Source organism: Lactuca saligna, chromosome 3 (assembly GCF_052625555.1).
Source record: "Lactuca saligna cultivar CGN05327 chromosome 3, ASM5262555v1, whole genome shotgun sequence".
In the NCBI taxonomy this organism is placed as follows: domain Eukaryota; kingdom Viridiplantae; phylum Streptophyta; class Magnoliopsida; order Asterales; family Asteraceae; genus Lactuca; species Lactuca saligna.
The window spans coordinates 51,543,703-51,549,680 of NC_136419.1; positions in this window are offsets into that span (position 1 = coordinate 51,543,703).

The window sequence follows — 5,978 nt, forward strand, 5'->3', positions numbered from 1 at the left end:
TTTATTATTTTATTTATTTTTATTTTTTTGACATTATATTAAATAAAAAAACATAATTATTAAACATAAAAAAATATTGTATTAATACATTAAATTGAAAATAAGAACATTATTTATAAAATTAAATAGCATTTAAATAATTTCTAAAATTAAATAAATATATATGGCTAGGTTAATGTGTTTATTAAATTTACTGTGTGCTAGAATGTATCAATAAAAATTTAGTAAAATTAAAAAAAAAAATAGGAAACGACAAATTGTATTAAAAAAACCTCCGGACTTAGCAAGAAACTAGCGAGGGAAGGAGAACAGAACAGGAAAACAAACAAAAGGAAAAAAATAAACTACAAGAAATAAGATACAACGATATCAAGAGTGAAATGGAGAAGAAACCCAATCTTTCCATTCACACAATCCGAATTTGCCCGCATTTTGTTTAAAAGAAAATTAATGACTTGATTGCCCTGTACTATTTGTTAAATTAAGAAAGACCCCATTGAACACCTAATCATTCTTATATTTCCACAAGTTCCACATTAACCCATTACAAATGGTGATGAATCTTTTCCGTTTAAAATTAAATAATTATTTAATTAAATAAAGATAAATATTAAATGTTTTCCATAATTGTATTTATATTAAATGGGGTTTTTCTTAATTTTATGGAAACTAATTAATTCGTCATTAATGTCAGCAACAATATTTTTTTAGAATGAATTTCATCTAGGTTTTTATGTATGGATTCGTGTTTTGTTTCAGCACACACTCACTTAAAATACAATAAAATTGAATGGAATATGAAGAACGATAACGTATTCTACTAAAATACACTCTCATTCTGCTAGAATACAATGTTATTCTTCTAGATAAAAATTGATTCTGAAAAAATATTATTTCTGACATTAATAACGAATTTAATTAGTTTCCATAAAAAATAAATTATAATTATGGATATCATTTAATATACATATAATTATGAAAATTATTTAATATATATATATATATATATATATATATATATATATATTATTTGATTAAATAATAATTTAATTTTTACTAAATTTTTATTATTATATTCTAACACACAATAGATATAAAAACATTTGAACCCCCCCCCCCCCCCCCCCCCCACACACACACATACACACACACACATATATATATATATATATATATATATATATATATATATATATATATATATATATATATATATATTTGAGAGTTTAGTTTAATATTAAGATAAGTAAAAGAGTATAATACAATATAAAGATATACTTTCAGGACCATAATTGTAATTTTAATACAAAAAATTCTAGTTTGACGTCCTCTTCATTTCATACCCATTTTTTTTAAATGGTTCGTTTTCTCATTTCTGAAAAACGGGTGTAGCCATTGATAAAGTTTAAAGCTTCAATCTTTTTTTTTTTACACTATTTAATTATATATAAGTTATATCTCCATTTACTCTCAAATACTTCCAACAATCAAATGTTGGGAACATCTAGAGAAGAGTCACGCCACAACAAGCCTACGAGGCTTGGGGATGGTGTTCACGTGTCCTCAAGTGTGCCAACTCGGATTTCACGCGTAGAAACTATCTCCATACTTGATGGTCTTAGCGGTAGATATAATGGATTGTTTTATATGTTTTTTAGTTTTAACCGACACTTGATATAACCACACCATGCTTACATTTTATGAAGTGGGATCATATGATATGATGTCTAGATTTTGTGGAAACTCAAATCATATAAAATTTTAATTGTATGGACACTGAAGAGGACTTTGTCTTTTCAATTTTCATCACTTCTTTAAGGAAATGACCCCATTTTTGACATTTAATTGTTTGTTTTCATGGATGGGTGCCACAACTTTAAATTTTATATGCAGTTGACTGTAGAAGTTTTGGGATTGACCCACCATGTGCTTCTTGTTAGTCAACATTCTATTGTCTAGTACCATGTGTAAATAAATGTTGAAAAGACAATAATAGGGTAATTTCCTTTCTATGAAGTAAGTAACAAGCAAGTTTTCAATGTTATGTAAAATATAATAAAATTGGAAAGCGTACCAATCTGCGCATGAAATAAAACAAGGTCCTAATTAAAACGTGACATATGATTTATGTTACAACTTACAAGGTTGCGGCCAAAATGGGCTCGCGTTTACGACCAGAATTTTTATTTATTTTTTATGTACTGATAGTTGGGTTACAAAATGTTTTCATTGTTGAAGTAAATTAAATACACATCACATTAATAGATGATATTGTTTTAGGTGAAATTTTAATAAAAAAATGTTAGTTAGATTCATTTTGAGTTTTTGAACCAAACTTATTAAATAAAAATATTTAATATTTATATTAGAGCAATTTGGTGTTTTAATACAGTAATTTTTAACATAAATGATCCACGTGATATTTGTTTTATCACAACATGATGCGACTCATTGATTAAAGCATGTTGTTTAGTAGCTTTATTAATTAACTTTGTTCGGTATACAAACCCTCATGGAGGCTCATATGACACTTTTCATATAGGTCATGTAAAACCAAAAGCTACAATAAGTTGTTATATGTATCAACAACGTTAAATTTTGTAAAGAAATTTGATAAACATTACAATTAAGTGCATTGCCATAGCCATAAACATCAAACTTAGACATTGTAATTTGGTCAATTTCTAAAGTATATTTTCCTTATAAGAATAAAATATAATTTTTTAGGCTACATCAAACTTAGACATTGTAATTTGGTCGATTAGTGGAGGAGGTGGTGGTGGTGTTTGATTTGAAGCGTGCCTCTAGTCGGACGTTTGTGAGGTGCCATCTTTTACCGAAAGTTTATAAAGATGATGATAATAGTAAGAATCAATTGTAAAGTATGATGAGAGTGATCCATGGACTAAATCGCCATAGTCCAAACATTAGAATAAGTGTATGATCAGAATAGAGACTCATCAATAGAGTAGGAAAAACATAAGGGTATAGACTTCTCAGTAGATTAGAAAACTTCCAATATTACTGGTATTAATGATGTAAATGAGTTCAGGAAAAATTAACCTAACAATAGGTCTTACATCAAACCATATAAGGGAAAAATGTTAACAGCTTAGTAGTCTAGATAGTGTACTAAAAGACAGGAATATGTTACAGACAAGTGCTTCATAGAGCATAGACAAGAAAGGCTATTCCTTAACCCAAAAGATAAGTTGTGCTAGAAATCTTCAACCGGCGACTGGCATTCCTCGGGTGAACCCTCATATCCTCCAATTGACGTACTACCTCTTGAAGATGTCGCTCATGAGCTCTCTGACGAACTCGAAGTCTATGACTTCAGCTCGGGATGCAGCTAGTTGTTGCTGCAGAGCCTTATTGGTTCTCCTAGTCCTTTCCATAGCCTCTTCAAGTTGGCGAATGCGGACCATGTTAACGCTAGAGTTGGCATCAATTTCCATGACTCGGTCGATGGCTGCTTGACTGTTAGGTGCATTTCATGTACCCATTTTGTAGCTTTATTTCATAAAAATACATTGCATATAGGCTTAAACTCATGCATTTTGCATGTTTTTCGGGATTTTTCATGAGGCAATTTCATTCAAATACTTTTGTGATATTTTAGGGACTTTTGGAGGAAGGATATTGTTGGAGGAGGTAAATAAAAGTTGTGGACAAAATTTCAGGACTTGCGGAGCACCGAGGAGCAAGATATCAAAGAAATGAGGATTTTGGCTTTACAGACGTTTACACGGCCGTGTAAATGGAAGCCTTGCGTTTACGCGGGTCGTGTAAACGTAGATTTCTGCGCAGTATATTTTTGCGTTTACGCGGGCCGTGTAAATGACAGTGTTAATTTACGCGGGCCGTGTAAACGTAAATGCGGGTTTTAAAGCAGTTTTTCACCATTTTTAAAGGGGGGAACCGATTTTTTACTGAGGGGGTCGACTTTTAGAGTAGAGAAGGCGAATTTCTTGAGGATATTGAAGTTGATTAACAATTGGGAACATTTGATTTCATTTTGTAAGAACTTTAATTTCATTTTCCAGATTTGTGATCTTGTTCTAGCCATGATTGGCTAGAACCCTAAATTCTCCAACTTTATGTCTTGACATTTGGATGTGATTTCAATCATATGACTTGATGTTTGCTTTCAATTTTCTATCTAGTGAATTTGATTTTGTCTCAATTGAATGTTTGATTCTAATTGTGATTCTTATTGGCCATTTGGATTAGGGTTAGATCATTCAAGTTATCTAATTGCAAAATCCGTAATTGTTTTGTAAATTGGACTAGGTAACAAGCACTAATCTGATTTCTATTGAATGAAATTAGTGTAAATCTATTCACACATTCTTATGCTCCCGAGCTTATGAGGAGTATTGATTATTTTTGGGAACATTCACATAAAGTTTAATGCAATCTTTCAACCTAATTCTAAGAGCTTGTTTAGATTAGATTGGTAAGGTTAGGATTAATCAAAGAGCTTGTTTTGGTTAATTATTGTGGTGAATGGGAAGTGTTAGAGCTTGTTAACACTTTCAAGTACCAACTTAGATAGAATTAAACAAATATCTTGTCATCCATGGAATCACATTGCTAATTTGTCTTGCATAGAGTTGGAGTTCTCACAAATCCTAAATTTGTTTCATTTAATTAATCATTTACTTATTGCTTTATTCTTTTGTTTAAATCATTGCATACCAACCCCCCATTTATGTGACCATTATTGTACCTTCCGCAAAAAGGTATAAACATTTGTTCCGTGTCTCTGTGGATCGACCCTACTTACCTTGTAATACATTTCTAGTACAAAGTAGTAGTGTTTAAGGAGTTATTTTACCCCTTAATCTGTTGGGTTTGACACGCTTAACATTGACCTTGCTCCAATTCTGAGAAATCCTACGGACCATGATGGGTAGGACTCGGTCAGTTGAGCCACCCTCGCTTAGGTTGTAAAAGCTCCAGTCCCCATTGTAGGGTAAGGGTTGACCCTATTCATCACTCCAACGATTCAAGTTTGTCGCCCACAAGGGTGTAGGACCTTGAAATGATGGTCGGGGGTTGAGATTTGGGACTTGACCCTCTTGGGGTAGGTTGTTGACTTCTGGATCAGAGTTAGAACCATTAGAAAAGCCTTCTGCATGGTGATCATCCAAAGGGATTGGATGATCATCTTTTGGATCGTCTTCAAGCCATCCAACATTGCCTGTGTTTGGAAAGTACGGGTCGCCGAGAGGATGGAATCCAGCCATGATATCTATGCGAGAAAAGGGGTATAATAATCTAATATAAATAGACGTACTACTTAAGATAATTATAAGATGATCATTACCAATTACTTCAATACTTGCATAATGCATACCAGTTATATGAAATCAAAACAGAATAGACCTTCGAATAAGTAACCCTAACTCCAAATCCACAATCAAACAAGGAACAGGAAGTAAAGCAAAGACCACAAATTCTAAGTCTATGACACCTTAATCTCATATAACCTTAGTGTATCCACTTAGAAACTATTGAACTACTAGTAAAGACCTTTTTAAGTTCGCAGATAAGAAATTATAGTCACACAAAATACTCCTGTAGTATTTTAGGTTCATGTTTTGTCCTAATGTTATCATTGTAGTGGTGTTGGTAAGTTTTTAGACTTGTTGCCATATCACAACTATTCTTGGGTATATGCTAATCACTTCTCAGACCAACATAGTTGATCAGGCTATGTCACTCCCAGAACTTACCATACATCCCCCAGGCCTACTTTTGACATTCAACAATCGTAATACTTTTGTTCTATCCTACTGACACTGATTTTAGCATGAATGCAGGTATGTATACTTAGTTAAATATTTTATTATTTAAAAGTATAAACTCTTGGTCAGAGTATTTTAATCCCGTTGTGTTTATAGTTTGTATATCTTTTATGGGTTGATATACTCAATTCACTATAAACAATGCTCTGATACTAATCTGTCACA